The sequence below is a fragment of the Anolis sagrei genome, chromosome 2 (genome assembly GCF_037176765.1).
Source record: "Anolis sagrei isolate rAnoSag1 chromosome 2, rAnoSag1.mat, whole genome shotgun sequence".
In the NCBI taxonomy this organism is placed as follows: Eukaryota; Metazoa; Chordata; class Lepidosauria; order Squamata; family Dactyloidae; genus Anolis; species Anolis sagrei.
The window spans coordinates 218,702,931-218,719,899 of NC_090022.1; the positions used below are offsets into that span (position 1 = coordinate 218,702,931).

The following is a 16,969-nucleotide window of genomic DNA, read 5'->3' on the forward strand; positions in this document are numbered from 1 at the left end:
TTCAGAGGAAGGCTATGATAAACCTTCTCTAAATAAATCTTGTCAAGAAAATCAATAAACAAAGAATCTAATAATGGCAAGCATCTTCCTTGTTACTCTTTTAAGTCTCAGAGGAGTTGAGATTGAAAACCTGCTGAGCTCCTGAACTTAAGATCTGCCACTGAATGGCTAGGAAGACAACTATATATGTGTGTATGTGTGTGTGTGTGTGTGTACTTTGTTTGACTCCCAGTTTTTGCCCATCTTTCCTTCCCCACAATCTATTCTTAAACAGGTAGTCTGTTTATCCAGTCAAGCCTGAGGACTACTGCTTCCTAGCAAATCAAAAGGCCTTTCTCCATTCATTACACCTTACTGACAAAACCATCAAACAGTATTTTCATCAGGACATTTTTAACTTCACCTTCATCGGAGCTGAGAAAAGACAGCCCAATCCCAATGACAGCCACAGATGAAGACATTATAGGTTAGCTGTATCTGAAATTATTGGGAACAGAATTGTTCCATATTTCAGGGGTTTTTTTCAAATGTTGGATTACTTGCAAATACATAATGGGTATCTTGGAAACAGAAAAAAATATTCATGTTTCATATACACCTTACACCAGACCTTTCTGTACTGTGTGCCGCTCACAGTAGTGTGTCGGGTACAATGTGTAGATGTGTCGCACAAATGTAACGAGTTCATGTAAATTAAGCAATAAATCACATATATTTTTTAAAATGTAAATCAAAGGTTTACATGAGATATGAGACATGAGATATGATACGAGGACCTTGAGATCATCTGGGGAGGCCCTTCTCTCGATCCCGCCTGCCTCACAGGCACGTCTGGCGGGGACGAGAGAGAGGGCCTTCTCGGTGGTGGCCCCCCGGCTGTGGAACTCCCTCCCTGCTGACATCAGACAGGCACCCTCCCTTATGGCCTTTCGTAAGGGCCTGAAGACATGGCTTTTCGAGATGGCATTCAACTGAGTGCTATGTTACTGGAAATGACAACCGGAATGGATTACGACTACGAGATTGATTATGATTCCACGATAAGACGGAGCGGATTATTTTAGTTTAATTAGATGTTGTGTATTAGTGATATGTTAGTTTTGTTGTCTTGGCTCATTGTAAATTGTCTTTTATGTGCTGTACACCGCCACGAGTCGCCCTAGGGCTGAGAACGGCGGTTAATAAATGCAGGAAATAAATAAATAAATAAATAAAATATGATGCATCCCCACATTTTTCACTATTACAGATTATGTATGTGTCCATATCTCCCATGAGGGGTCGGTTTAACCTAGTTAACCTAGTTAAATTGCATCACTGTCACAAATGATGCATGCCTCAAAGTATGTTGCCAACATGGTATGTTTGGAAAGCTCTGCCTTACACACATAGACTGAAGGTCATTTTATAAATAATATCTTAAATAATTTTGTACATTAAACAAAGTTTGCATACACTGAAACCACCTGCATGGACAATATTGGAATACAGGCAGTCCCTGAGTTACAAACATCCACATTACAAATGACTCATAGTTAAGAACAAGGATGAGGCAACAGGAAGTGAGAGAAATCTACCCCTTGGAAAGGAAATTCACTCCTGAAAGAGTTATCATGGGGAAAAGGTGTCTCCAATGAAGGTTTCTCATCAATCCTTGTTTCCACATCAAGCCAAATTTTTCAAAGTCCAATTATCATAGGGACAGACAGTGTAATGAAATCTTCTGAACAGGAGCACAAACAGCAAATCAAACACCACAGGGGTGTTGGCCCTTCCTTATGCTATCCAAAGCCTATACACACACACAAATAGAATCATAGTTGGAAGAGATCTCATGGGCCATCCGATCCAACCCGCTGCCAAAAAGCAGGAAAATCACATTCAAACCACCCCTGAAAGATGGCCATCCAGCCTCTATTTTAAAGCCTCCAGAGAAGGAGCTTCCACCACACTCTGGGGCAGACAATTCCACTATTGAATAGCTCTCCCAGTTAGGAAGTTCTTCCTGATGTTCAGGTGGAATCTTCTCTACTGTAGTTTGAAACCATTGTTCTGTGTGCTAGTTTCCAGAGCAGCGGAAAATACACATCCACACATACATATAAATATATATTTGCGACTGAAGTTATACTTAAACATTACCTGCTCTGACTTACATACAAATTTAATTTAAGAACAAACCTACAGAACCTATCTCAGGCATGGGCAAACTTTCGGCCCTCCAGGTACTTGGGACTCCAGCTCCTACAAAAATTAAAATACTGGAGTGATGCGTGTAGCCCAGTGTTTCTCAACCTTCCTAATGCCTCAACCCCTTAATACAATTACTCATGTTGTGGTGACCCCCAAACATAAAATCATTTTCGTTGCTAATTCATAACTGTAATTATGCTGCTGTTCTGAATCGTAATGCAAATATCTGATATGGAGGGTATATTTTCATTCACTGGACCAAATTTGGCACAAATACCCAATACACCTAAGTTTGAATACTAGTGGGGTTGGGGGAGATTGATTTTGTCATTTTGGAGTTGTAGTTGCTGGGATTTATAGTTCATCTACAATCAAAGAGCAGTCTGAACTCCACCAGCAATGGAATTGAACCAAACTTGGCACAGAGAACTCACATGGCCAACGGAAAATACTAGAAGGAATTGACCTTGAGTTTTGGAGTTGTAGTTCACCTATATCCAGAGAACACTGTGGACTCAAACAATGATAGATCTGGGCCAAACTTGGCACGAATACTCAGTATGCCTAAATGTGAACACTGGTGGAGCTTGGGGAAAACAGACATTGGCATTTGGGAGTTGTAGTTGCTGAGATGTATAGTTCACCTACAATCAAAGAGCATTCTGAACCCCACCAACGACAGAATTAGGCCAAACTTCCCACACAGAAACCCCATGACCAACAGAAAATACTGTGTTTTCTGATGGTCTCTGGTGACCCCTCTGACACCCCCTTGCGACCCCTCCAGGGTTCCTGACCCCCAGGTTGAGAAACACTGGTGTAGGCGATAAGAGAAAAGCATTAAGGCTAATGGTGATCTACAGCAGGCATGGGCAAACTTCAGCCCTCCAGATGTTTTGGATTTCAACTTCCACAATTCCTCACAGTACCCATCTATTGTTGTTGTTCATTCATTCAGTCATTTTGGACTCTTCGTGACTTCATGGACCAGTCGCTGCCAGAGCTCCCTGTCGGTCGTCACCACCCCCAGCTCCTTCAAGGTCAATCCAGTCACTTCAAGGATGCCATCCATCCATCTTGTCCTTGGTCGGCCCCTCTTCCTTTTTCCTTCCATTTTCCCCAGCATAGTTGTCTTCTCTAAGCTTTCCTTTCTCCTCATGATGTGGCCAAAGTACTTCATCTTAGCCTCTACTATTCTTCCCTCCAATGAGCAGTCAGGCTTTATTTCTTGAAGTATGGACTGGTTGGATCTTCTGGCAGTCCAAGGCACTCTCAGAACTTTTCTCCAGCACCACAGTTCAAAAGCATCTATCTTCCTTCACTCAGCCTTCTCTATGGTCCAGCGGTCATATCCGTAGGTTACTATGGGGAATACCATTGCTTTGACTATGCGGATCTTCGTTGCCAGTGTGATGTCTCTACTCTTCAATATTTTATCAAGATTGGTCATTGCTCTCCTTCAAAGAAGTAAGCGTTTCCTGATTTTCTGGCTGCAGTCTGCATCTGCAGTAATAATTGCACCTAGAAAGACAAAGTGTGTCACTGCCTCCACATTTTCTCCCTCTATTTGCCAGTTGTCAATCATTCTTGTTGCCATAATCTTGAGTTTTTTTATGTTTAACTGCAACCCAGCTATTGCGCATTCTTCTTTCACCTTGATTAGAAGGCTCCTCAGCTCCTCCTCACTTTCGGCCATCAAAGTGGTGTCATCTGTATATCTAAGGTTGTTAATGTTTCTTCCAGCGATTTTCACCCCAGCCTTGCATTCCTCAAGCCCCACACATCGTATGATGTGTTCTGCATACAAGTTGAATATGTTGGGTGAGAGTATAAGGTATATATATATATATATATATATATAATATAAACCAGGCATGGGCGAACTTGGGCCTTCCAGGTGTGTTGGACTTCAACTCCCACCATTCCTAACAGCCTCAGGCCCTTTCCTTTTCCCCCTCAGCCGCTTAAGCGAAAAGGGAAAAGGAAGGGGCCTGAGGCTGTTAGGAATGGTGGGAGTTGAAGTCCAACACACCTGGAAGGCCCAAGTTCGCCCATGCCTGGTCTAAACACACGCCCACACATTCCCCGCTCCCCTTCCTGCCCTCCATCCATCTCCAGGGCCACCGGCTTCCCTCCTCTCCTCAGCGTCTCCTCCCACCTGTGACTCCTGCCTCACCAAGGCTGTTTTCCCCTCAAGAGGACGAAGAGGAGGAGGAAGGCCAGGCAACCCCAGCCTCTTCCTCGGCCACCACTCCTCCGCCCTCACCTGTCCGGCCTGTGCCTCGAGAGGGTGCCGCCGGAGCTTCCAAGGCCCTGCTGCCGCTGTGGCGTCCGACCAAGTCGGACTTGTTGTTTCGTACGCGGATGACAGCTAAGGCCGCCTGCGCATGCGCGGGGGGTCACCCGTCTGAGGCGACGCGCTCCCCCTCTCGCAAGGGACGCTTCCTCTGGCTCCTCCCACCACTCTGAGAGAGAGAGAGAGAGAGAGATATTTCTTTGTCACGTGACGCATACTGAGCCGGCGGGCGTCCTCGAGATTCGGCGTGGGGTCACGTGACAGGAGAAGGCACGCCCTGCCTGCACGCGCCCCCCCCCCTTCCTACAGCAACGGACCAAAAGCAAAAGGGAGAGAAGTCAGAGGAGGGCGTGGTTTGGTTTGGTTGGTGTCGTCACGCGCGTGATGTCATACGGGTCGGCCACGCGCCGCGCGGACGCCGGCGTGAGGTTTCGGAACGACCCGGCGCGTGAGGGCGAGGGGGAGGTGGAAGAAAGGTCCCGCGAGCCAATCAAAAGGGTCGTTTGCCTTTTCCGACCCGCCCTCTACATTTTCTGCCCAATCACGTTGGATGTTACATAGTGCTTAGAGTTAGGAATACACACACACACACACATATAAATATATATATATAGAGAGAGAGAGAGGATGCTTCTGTATGGTCAGTTTCTTGGTGGGGGATGGGAAGGGGTGTGATTGAGGGTTTGCCGTGCGCATGCGCGACCTCCTCAGCCGGCGCACGGCGTGGTGAGTCGGGAAGTGATGTCCTGTCAGGAAGGAAATACTCGGTGCTTTTCCTTCCTTTTACTTCTGAGCGACGTTAGGTGACATTTACACAGGGGCCTCTAGTGGTAACTCATAGAGAGGTAGGTGAGAGAGACTACAGTCAGGAACACTACAAAGATCTCTTATTTTGAAAAAAATATAATTATTAGGTTGTTCTAAGTTTTCCGGGCTGAATGGCCATGTTCCAGAAGCATTCTCTCCTGACGTTTCGCCCACATCTGTAGCAGGCATCCTCAGAAGTTGAGGTGTCTGTTGGAAACTAGGCAAGTAAGGTTTATATATCCCTGGGATGTCCAGGTTGGGAGAAAGAACGCTTGCCTGTTTGAGGCAAATATGAATGTTGCAACTGGTCAGCTTGATTAGCATTGAATAGCCTTGCAACTTCAAAGCCTGGCTGCTTCCTGCCTAGGGGAATCCTTTGTTGGGAGGTGTTATCTGGCCCTAATTGTTTACTGTCTGGAATTCCTGTTTTCTGAGTGTTCCTCTTTATTTACTGCCCTAATTTTAGTATTTTAAAAATACTAGTAGCCAGATTTTGTTCCTTTTCATGGTTTCTTCCTTTTTGTTGAAATTGCCCACATTCTTGTGGATTTAGATGGCTTCTCTGTGTAGCCTGACATGGTGGTTGTGAGAGTGGTCCAGCATTTCTGTCTTCTCAGATAATATGCTGTGTCCAGGTTGGTTCATCAGGTGCTCTGCTATGGCTGACTTCTCTGGTTGAAGTAGTCTGCAGTGCCTTTCATGTTCCTTGATTCGTGTTTGGACAATGCTACGTTTTGTGGTCTCTATGTAGACTTGTCCACAGCTGCATGGTATCCGGTAGGCTCCTGCAGAGGTGAGAAGATCCCTCTAGTCCTTTGCTGAACGTAGCATTTGTTGGATTTTCTTAGAGGGCCTGTACATCGTTTGTATGGTGTATTTCTTCATCAGCTTCCCAATGAAATAGAGTGTAGTGGTACCATGCTATCCCTGAGCTTTTAAAATACTTAAAATCATGCTTGAATAATAGTAGAAATCATGTTAAGTAGAAGTTTACATGCTTTATTTATTTTGACATATATGGCAAAATAAGTAAAACATGTAAACATTAGGCTTGGTTGATCTTGTTCGCAAGTTTCTAAACTCGTAATGAATTCTTATTAAATTACCTTTTGATCCAATATCGAGCCACGCAGGAATAGTGTGAGGAGTAATTACGAATTGAAACAATTTCCCAATTTTTCGTAACTATTTTTGGATGTCTGGTGCAAGTTTTACAATCTCGCAGTTTCCCTGGCCTCCCTGACGACAAGCGGTGATGCGGAAGGGCGAGGTGGGCGTGGCTACACCTCCAGTGGCCGTCAAGAAGAGCTGGGCGTAGCCACGCCCACCTCATTTCCCTGCCATCCATCGCCGTTCAGTCACCCAGGGAAGGGAAACTGCGAGACTTTAAAACTAATCTCACAGTTTCCCTTCCCTGGGTGACTACAAATGGCAATGGATGGCAGGGGAATGAGGTGGGCGTGGCTACGCCCAGCTCTTCTTGACGGCCACTGGGGGAAACTGCATCACCGCTTGTCGCCAGGGAGGCCATGGAAACTGCGAGATTTTAAACTAACAGGGGGGGAGGGGCACCTTCAATTAACGAAGTAAACGAAGCTATTCAGATTTTTGCTATTTCCGATCTTTTTTTCAAGAAAATTTGAGAAATAATGTTAAAATCGAAACGCCAGCGCCCCTATATACGAAACGAGTTTAGAACCATTTTTTCTTGATCAACCAAGCCTAGTAAACATGCGTGTATGTGTAGATTATTTGTCCAAATAACACTGTGTATGTGTGTCATTTGTATCTCTCTATGTATACATATATATGGGCTACTTGTCAAAATAAGGAAAATATAACATGTAGGTTATTTGTCAAAATAAAGAAAATGTGTAATATATGCACATACACACACCAGCATCAGTCAAAAAGTAATGCCTTAATCGCTCTAACTTTTATTTCTTTCCCAGCTCCTGGACTATCTATGCATGATGTTATAGGGGTAACCTTACTCTACTGATACAGCCTTTTCTTTTCAGATTGATTAGAACCATGGATCAGAAGCTAAAAGAAAGAGCCGTCATTGAATTTCTGGCAAAAGAAGGTTGTGCACCTAAAGAAATCCATCATCGCTTGAAGAATGTTTATGGGGACACTGTAATGGGCATCAGCAATGTGCGGCGTTGTGTGAAGAAGTTCAAAAACAGAGAAATGGAAATCGCAGATAAACCAAGTAGCGGTCGGCCATCAACATCAGTCACAGATGCAAATCGAGAACGTGCTGATGAATGGATTTGAGAAGACAGATGGGTTAACAGTTCAGAATGTTGCTGATGCATTGAACGTCTCATATGGCTCTGCCCAAGGAATCATTGCTGACTTGGGATATCACAAAGTGTGTGCTAAGTGGGTTCCCAAGCAATTGACTGATGATAAACCTGAATGTTTTTATGACACAGGAGGCAAAAATATTTGACCCACCCGTGTATGTTTTCACAAGGGGAAGTTGCTTTGGGAGGCAAACAACAGAGGTATTAAATGCTAAACCCTGTTGACTCCCCCATTTTATTTTTCTTTACATTAGCATTTTCTAGTTTGTTATTATTATTAACCTTTATATCTATTTTTAATGTGCCTGTGTGTGTTTGTGTTTAGTAAAGATACGTTTTATTAAAAAATCTCAAAATATTGAATTGTTTCAAAAGTAGTTCAAACCCTTTGCCTAACTCCTCAGTTTTCTCTTAATAGCAGCCTGACCAAAATACTTTGTTGGCTTATGAAAAAGGAAACCTAGTCTTAATCTGCCAAATAATAATGCCATCCTAGGTAACAGATATGTTTAATCATGCCTGCTATGTAAAGGTGTTGCCTTTATTGTCCCTAAGAATGCTCAATTTTATTTGTGGGCTCAGCAACATATGAACAAAGAAAATAATAATAATAATAAATAACTTTATTTTTATACCCTACCACCATCTCCCCTAGGGGACTCGGAGCGGCTTACAGAGGGACAAGCCCAAAAATTACAGATAAAAACAGAAACACAATTAAAATCAATCAATAATATAATAAACAAACACAGTAATAAAAACATCATAAAACAAAATGGGTGGGATAAAGGAAATATAGCTAAGTACAGGATCAATGTTCCAAATTTCTAAAAAGAAGCCAATGGAAGTGCCAAAAACAATAAACGAGGTCTGGGGATACTATTGTTGAAAGTATACCAATAAGAGGCCCAAAATAAAGTGCAGAACTTAAAGTAGGGGCAGGATAGTTTCCTAGTGAACTGCCTAATCAAAGGCATAACTCTGCTTTTGATGACTATTTCAACATAGCTATGTTAGGCTGGAATATCATCCTCCTTCTGAATAAGTAGACATAGGGTGTATCTACACTATAGAATGAATGTAGGTTGATGCCACTTTAACAGTTGTGGCTCAATGCTATGGAATCATAGGAGTTGTAATTTTACAAGGTCTTTAACCTTCTCATTAGGCTTCCCTGGTAAAGAGTGAAGGTGCCTTACCAAATGTCAACTGCCATGATTCCATAGCAGCAAGACATTCCTGTTAAAGTGGTGTCAATCTGCATTCATTCTACACCCTTAGTCTACAGAAGCCTCTGATGAGGAGCTTCTTAAACCTTTCACCTCATGACTTCTTTCCATCTAAGCAGTTTTATGTGACACAGGTATATAAAATGGGTATAAAATCAAACGTTTACTGATAATAGACCAGCACTTGCAAAGCTTGCAAAACAGGATGATTTCCCTTTTTAGAAAACACAGGTAAAGTATCTTCTGCAGGACCTCTGCAAAAATGAGAATGGCACTGTTTATGTGTGAGACAGAAATCAAACTTTTGTTGTTTTTTTCAAAACCCCTTTGTGCAGAGATTGCTGCATTATGCAAGGAATGCTCAGGCTTCTGCCCTCCTCCTTGCTTCATGATTGGATGACCCAAATAGTGGCCAGTGTGTGACTGTAACCACTTTTTGGCTGAAATGCACACATGACCATGTTTAGAGAATGGTGTGATCAAGCAAAAGCCCAGCTCTCCTGACCAACATTGGCTAGGAGGGTCATGCAGCGATGATGCTAGCTAATAGGGATAAGGTGAATTATAAAACATTATTCTAAGATACACCTATACAAGATAGGTTGGTACATGAATGTGGTCTCTTTTTTTCCTTTTTGCTTCTCTGTAGGCCTAAAATAAACCTTACTCTTGATCCAAGAGTATCCTTCTGAAGGTGTTCATCCTGGGGTGACACATATGCAAGAACACTATTCTAGGAATCTATAGGTCCATCAGTGCAACTCTATGGTCAACTTCTGCCAGAAACAGCTCTCTAGGAAGCTCTGTCCTCTAGTGCTATTCTATCGTCAACTTCTGCTAGAAGTTGATAGAATTGTACTAGAGGACAGAGTTTCCTAGAGAGGTGTTGCTGTTTCTGTCAAGGAATATCTAGTTCCTGCAGCATCAACATCTAGCAGAAGTTGGCCATAGCATAATTTCCCTGGACAGAACGTTTTAATCACATCTGCTAATAATCAAATTTATTCATTTATTTATTTACAGTATTTATATTCCGCCCTTCTCAGCCCGCAGGGGACTCAGGGCGGATTACAGTGTACACATATATGGCAAACATTCAATGCAAATTTGACATACAACGTATACAGATATACACAGAGGCTATTTAACTTTTCTAGCCGCCAGGGAAGCTGTAGCTTTCATCATCCATCTGCGACACTGATGAAGTACTTCCACATTCCCCGCATGCTTTTGCTGGAGTGCTTTGCTGGAGTCTTTTTTATGGCCTCATAAATTAGTTAATTTAGCCTCCCCACACAAGGTGGTACCTAATTTTCCTACTTGACAGATGCAACTGTCTTTCGAGTTGCAAAGGTCGACAACAGGCTACACGGTTGGAAGCCCACTCCAACCCGGGCTGGCATCGAACTCATGACCTTTCGGTCAGAGTGATCTTAATGCAGCTGACACTCAGCCAGCTGTGCCACAATCCCGCTGCGCCACAAAAGTCAAACCTGCAAATATGGAGGGCCAACTTTATTAAATAAATTCCTAGATAGGTAGTTTCCATATGTTTTCAGCATTGCAAATTCATGCTTATAATCTGTCTATGAAGCAAGTCAGCCTTGCTTTCAAATTGTCCTTGCACACTGGTCTCCCTCTCCCCAGTTGCATGTCAAAGTATCAAATGGCAGTGAAAATGCAGCAAACAGACACTTTTGTCTCTACAAAAGTCACATTTCTTTCCTTAATAATAATTTTATTGAGTATAAGTATTGCATTTTACACGTGATACAGATCCCCTTTCATATAATAAACAATTTTAATCCTGTTTATACATTTCCTTAGACAATTTATTATAAACCAGTCCCTTCCTCTTGTCCTTCCACCACTTACATTAAAACTAAAAATATATTTAAAATAAATAAATAATAAAAGGAAATGGAAATTGAGTTCCCACCTTTCTCCTATAAGACTTTTAAGTGCATCATTTTTGTTAGCCTGCTTATCATATTATATATAACATTCATCCTTCTATCTTGTAACTAAATATAATTTGTAAATCATGTTTCAGGGCATGTAAACATGGACTGTAGCATACATAATAATCTTGCACTTAATCTGTTTATTATTGTGGGTAGCTGCTATAATTACAAGAACTGATATTCGTCTTTCAATAAGTCAGTTGCTAGGTTTTGCTAGTTAACATAGAGAAACTTTTGCAATAGAGAAGGTAAACAGCTACCTCCAGAATCTACTATTGAGTGTACATGAACAGTAGAACAAAGTAAGGGAGCAGATAGGCTGGCCTCATCAGCTACCATCAGCATGTTAAATATATATGTATCTACAATTTTGGCCACCAACATGAAAATGATAAGAAAAATGGAGCTTGGTGAAAGAAAAAAAATCATCCCTTGATGTCTTTTGGAAGAAGACTTTCTGTGATCTCAAGAAGAATCCAATTGTCTTTGTCCACTTATCCAAGGCTTTAGTTGTCCTTGGTCTCATTCACATGATGGAAATGTAGGATCATTATTCCACTTTAACTGCCATGCCTCCATCCTATGGAATCCTGGGATTTGCAATGTTGGGGAGAGCCTTTGGAGTTTTTGGTGAAAGTGCTGCAATGTTTCATCAAACTACAAATCCCAGGATTTCATAGGACAGAACCATGACAATTACAGTGGAATAATATCCCTACAATTCTGATTAAAGCAGCTCCATTGGCTGCTGATACGCTTCCGGTCCCAATTCAAAGTGCAAGTTTCGGTGGCTTCTCTGTGCAGCCTGACATGGTAGTTGTTAGAGTGATCCAGCATTTCTGTATTCTCAGATAATATGCTGAACCACTCTAACAACACCATGTCAGACTACACAGAGAAGCCATTGAAATCCACAAGCATGTGGAAAATTTCAACAGAAATAAGAAAACCAGGAAAACGAACAAAATCTGGCTACCAGTATTTAAAAACTCTAAAATCAAGACAGAAAATAAAGAACACTCAGAAAACAGCATAATTTCACAAAAGAATAAATCAGGGGCAGCTAATACCTCCCAGCAAAGGATTTCCCCAGGCAGGAAGCTGCCAGGCTTTGAAGCTGCAAGGCCATTCATTGCTAATCATAGTGGCCAGTTGCAACATTCGCACTTGCTTCAAACAGACAAGAGTTAGGTTCTTGTGGGTTTTTTCGGGCTATAGAGCCATGTTCTAGAGGCATTTCTCCTGACGTTTCGCCTGCATCTATGGCAAGCATCCTCAGAGGTAGAGGTCTGTTGGAATTAGGACAATGAGTTTATATATATCTGTGAAATGGCTGGGGTGGGGCAAGGAGCTCTTCCCTGCTGCAGTTAGGTGTGAATGTTCAGCTGATCACCTTCATTAGCATTTGAAGGCCTGCCTGCGCCTGGGAAAATCTGTTGCTGGGAGGTGTTGCTCCCAGGCGCAGGCAGGCCTTCAAATGCTAATGAAGGTGATCAGCTGAACATTCACACCTAACTGCAGCAGGGAAGAGCTCCTTGCCCCACCCCAGCCATTCCACAGATATATATAAACCCATTGTCCTAATTCCAACAGACCTCTACCTCTGAGGATGCTTGCCATAGATGCAGGCGAAACGTCAGGAGAAATGCCTCTAGAACATGGCTCTATAGCCCGAAAAAACCCACAAGAACCTAGTGATTCCAGCCATGAAAGCCTTCGACAAGACAAGAGTTCTTTCTACCACCCTGAACATTCCACACAGAGATACATAAACCTCACTTGCCTAGTTTCTGACAGACCTCACAACCTCTGGGGATGCCTGCCATAGATGTGGGCGAAATCTAAGGAGAGAATCCTTTTGAACATGGTCATACAGTCTGGAAAACTCACAGCAACCCAGTGATTCCAGCCATGAAAGCCTTCAACAACACATTAAATATTTAATCAAAGAAACTGTTCTTGCATTAATCATGCATTCCCTGCTTTTGTATCGTGTGCTGCAAAATATATTATTTAACCATCCAGTAGACATGCCTTTCCTCTCGGGAAAAATAGCTTTGAAGTAATTGACATGATTCTGTTTATTCATTGTAAATGTACTGAACCGCTTTTATAGAATTAGTCAGGATTTCTCACTCTATTTTCACTTCACAAAATTGGTGTGTGTTTTAGTACTCACTAGGTGGCGGTCTTTCTTTCTCATTGGAATCAAATGGTTCAGGTGAACATTGTCTTGCAAAATCATCTTGGTGGTAGAAAGCCCTGCAGTATGTGCAATTTGTTTTTGGGATAGAGTGCTTATGTTGGTCACAGGACAAGGAGACACATGGAAGGCAAATTTTAAGGTTTTATTAAAATGACACTGGGATTTAATTTTAAAAAATTGCCATTCAATCTCTTGGTTTTGTCAAAACTGGATAATGAGTGTCTGCAAAAGGCATGGGAAGCAGTTTGTTGGCCATGCTGCACAATGTTCTTCACAACTGATTGCACCCTTTCGGTCTGTCATGGCTCTCCTTTTATAAAAGACTAGCTGTACCTGCCATGCATTGCTGTGGCCAACCTTCCCTCCCTCTTTCTCTCCTTCTTTCCCTCCTTCCTTCGCTTCCTCTTTCTGTCCTTCCTTCCTTCCTTCCTTCCTTCCTTCCTTCCTTCCTTCCTTTTTTTCTTTCCTTCTCTCCTTCGTTCTCTACCTCTTTCCTTCCTTCCCCCTTTTTCTTTTCCTTCCTCTTTCTTTCCTTCCTTCCTTCCTTCCTTCCTTCCTTCCTTCCTTCCTTCTCTACCTCTTTTCTTCCTTCCCCCTTTTTTTCCATCATCTTTCTCTCCTTTCTTCCTTCTCTACCGCTTTACTTCCTTCCTTCACTTTTTGCTTCCATGCTCTCTCTTTCTTTCTTTCTTTCCTTCTTTCCCTCCCTCTTTCCTTCCTTCCCTTTTTCTTTCCTTCTCTCCTTCCTTCTCTACCTCCTTCCTTCCCCCTTTTTCTTTTCCTTTCTTTCTCTCCTTACTCCTTCTCTACTTCTTTCCTTCCTTCCTTCCTTCTTTCCTTCCTTCACTTTTTGCTTCCAGCCTTCCTTCTCTCTTTCCTTCTTTCTTTCTCTTCCCCCCCTTTCCTTCCTTCCTTTTTTTTGCCTTCTCTACTTCCTTCCTTCTCTGCCTCTTTCCTTCCATCCTCCCTTTTTCTTTTCCTTCCTCTTTCTCTCCTTTCTTCCTTCTCTACCTCTTTCCTTTCTTCCTTTGCCCTTGCTGCCATGCTTCTTTCTCTCTTTCCTTCCTTCTTTCTTTCCCTCCCTTTTTCTCTTTCTTTCTTTCCCCCCTTCCTTCCCTCCTTCTTCCTTCCCTTTTTTCCTGTATCATCATTTTGCTTTGGGGGGGGGGGGGGTTAAGTCCTTTCTGCTTTTTTTTTGGGGGGGGGGTTATGAGTGATGGTCACTCGTTGGTCTGATAGGTGTATTGTGTCCAAATTTGGTGTCAATCCATCCAGTGGTTTTTGAGTTAATCCCACAAATGAACATTATAGATACATGTTCACGTCCACATATATTGTGTCCTACTTCGGAATGTAGAAGCAGTTGAGAACTGTTTTTGTAGGATAAATAAGCTATTTTAATCCAGCTGAATGATTTTTATAACAGTAATTTAAGTGATAAATCATAGAGTTGACCATGCGAGCCCTCCAGTTTAATCCCCTGCCTTGTCGGAACACCCAATCAAAGCATTTGTGACATGCCTTATTATTTTACACACCGTATTACAAAATATATACATTGTCTTCTATTCAAGTTCCTTTCCTCATATGGAATTATTATGTTTTGACTCCTTCAAGAACAATATAGTTTAAGGCACATAAATTCTGATCTTTTATATTAGCACTTGAACAAATATATATGTTTAATTCGAGGTATGTTTACTAATAAGTATGTTTACTTAAATAAATTGGTTATCCACTCAGCTTTTGGAGAAAAACTCTTCAGTGCTGCTGATGCATTTTTTTCTTAATTAGCTAAAAGCAGAATTAAAGTGGAAGTCACACATAAATATCTAATATATCATATATAAATATAGTTTCTGCATTGTCCTTTCCCACAGATAAGATTTTTGTATGATGTTTACTTACAAATTACATGCATTCAGCAAATGTTCACAATGACTGTTTTCTTCATTAGTTCAGCCAACAGTGGCACAACTGGACTATTGGTGATGAGTAATCTCTTAATTTTCCCGATATCAGTATCTGTTTTGGAAGCAGGCAGTTAACATCTCCCTTTTCTATGTGTGTTTTGTTTTACGTAGTTTTGAAGATCAAATTAGGTAGGTGACATCCCCCATTCTCCATTCTCAATACACTGAGTAAACCGATTTCTGGCGTTTGTCTTGGCTCTTGCCAGCATAGCAGGCGTTATGTTGGCAATTTCTTCCTGGATGTTGGTCTTCAAATCTTGTAGGGTCCTTGGACGGTTCACATAAACACAGGATTTCAAAAAACCCCATAGAAAAAAATCACAAGGGGCCAAATCTGGAGAGCGGAACGACCACTCCAAATCCACTCGAAAAGTAGGCCTCAATGGCAAAAGCACTCTTCTCACTGTATTGTCGAAGGCTTTCATGGCTGGAATCACTAGGTTCTTGTAGGTTTTTTTGGGCTATAGGGCCATGTTCTAGAGGCATTTCTCCTGACGTTTCGCCTGCATCTATGGCAAGCATCCTCAGAGGTAGTGAGGTCACCTCACTACCTCTGAGGATGCTTGCCATAGATGCAGGCGAAACGTCAGGAGAAATGCCTCTAGAACATAGCCCTATAGCCCGAAAAAACCTACAAGAACCTACTCTTCTCACTGTTCCAACGCATGATGGTGACTGAACTGTGTCAGAACAAAACTTTATACTCCTGCCTCTCAAACGAGACCACTAGCGCTCTGCTACATCTTCAAAGTATTCATGTTAAAAAACTGGTTTACTCATGAATTTTAACTAGTTAACCAAATCCCCATGCTAAGTCTATGAGCAGCACAAATTAAACAAGTCCCTCCAGAACTGCAAACACTATCTCAGATAAATTTTGACCATTTATTCACACTGTCATTACTTGCAGCAATAGCAATACAGTCATCCCTCGCTTATCGTAGGTGTTCCGTTCCAGGTTTCAAAGAAAAAAGCAAAGAAGGGGAAACAAGAAGCAAAGCTGTTGTTTTGCTGAGAAAGAGTGAGCAATGAAATAGATGAAAGGAAGATCCAATTGTTTTAGAAGTTGTGGTATGGACAAACAGAATTATTTCTTACACGGAGAGCTCTATTTTAGGAACCAGGGAGATATACAACGTTCCCTCACTTATCGGGGGGGGGGGGGGGGGGTATTCTGTTCCAGGACCACCCACAATAAGTGAAAATCCGCAAAGTAGGGACACCATATTAATTTTAATATTTATACATTATTTTATATATTTTATATATTATTTTCTTACCCGCACTTCCTTACCCGCCTCCCGGCCCATCCCAAGCGCTCCTGCCGGCCTCACCCTGGCAGAGCCTCCGGAGCCACGCAGGCAGCAGCAGGCTAGAGAGGCAAGTCTCCCCTGCCGCGCCTCAGGCTGCCACATTTCCGAGGTCCCTGGCCTCCACTGGACATAAATATTTTATATCTTATGTGTTTTATTAATATTTTCAAAAACTCATGAAACAGCGAGTCCGCTAAAAGCAAACTGCGAAGTAGCAAGGGAACACTGTAGTGTGAGAAGGACCCTCTTATTATATCCAGAAGGTTAGGCCCAGTATACAACCTTCCCTGTGTATTTATCCATATTTGTCATTGTCTGAATAAGGTCCCATCGCAACTTGAAAAGTGATGCTGAATAACTATGTTTAGTCTTATTGGAATTCTAAAGGTGTTGGGTAAATTTAGTCTCATGTATTTGAGTTTCAAATTTCTCATCATGCCTACTAATAGAATCAACTGGAAACTGAAATGTGCTCATTCCATTGTTCACTCTCTGACTTGCAATCTTGAGTGTCCACCAAAGTTTATCTATGGAGCCTGATTTCTGTCAAAGTGTTTTGGCACAGTTTTCAAGTGTTTCCAACAGATGTGGTGGTATTCTTTTGTAACTGTAAATTACCAACTAACAGTCATTTTGAGTTATTTTTAGACTTGAAACTTTGGAACTAAAATCTAAA

General features: G+C 42.0%; 1 protein-coding gene and 1 long non-coding RNA gene across 6 annotated transcripts in view; one reads left to right on the forward strand and one right to left on the reverse strand.

The window, feature by feature from the left end:
- The window catches only part of KDM4C (lysine demethylase 4C), a 276,898-nt gene extending 272,129 nt beyond the window's left edge, over window positions 1-4,769 (reverse strand). For 2 of the 4 annotated variants that reach the window (XM_060762302.2, XM_060762301.2), the window contains exon 1: window positions 4,460-4,769. The gene's annotated coding sequence lies outside the window, so the exon portion shown is untranslated. Of the gene's footprint in view, window positions 1-4,351; window positions 4,439-4,459 lie in introns of those variants that run through there. The other 2 variants (XM_060762305.2, XM_060762304.2) reach the window with 2 other exon arrangements.
- Window positions 4,770-4,955: 186 nt separating this feature from the next.
- LOC132767406 (uncharacterized) lies at window positions 4,956-7,966 on the forward strand. Of its 2 annotated transcripts, none has more exons than XR_010909309.1 (2): window positions 4,956-5,517; window positions 7,318-7,966. It is a non-coding gene; the product is annotated as an uncharacterized lncRNA (long non-coding RNA). The 2 variants fall into 2 exon arrangements; XR_010909308.1 differs by having other exon boundaries at window positions 4,956-5,334.
- The last annotated feature ends 9,003 nt before the right edge of the window (window positions 7,967-16,969 follow it).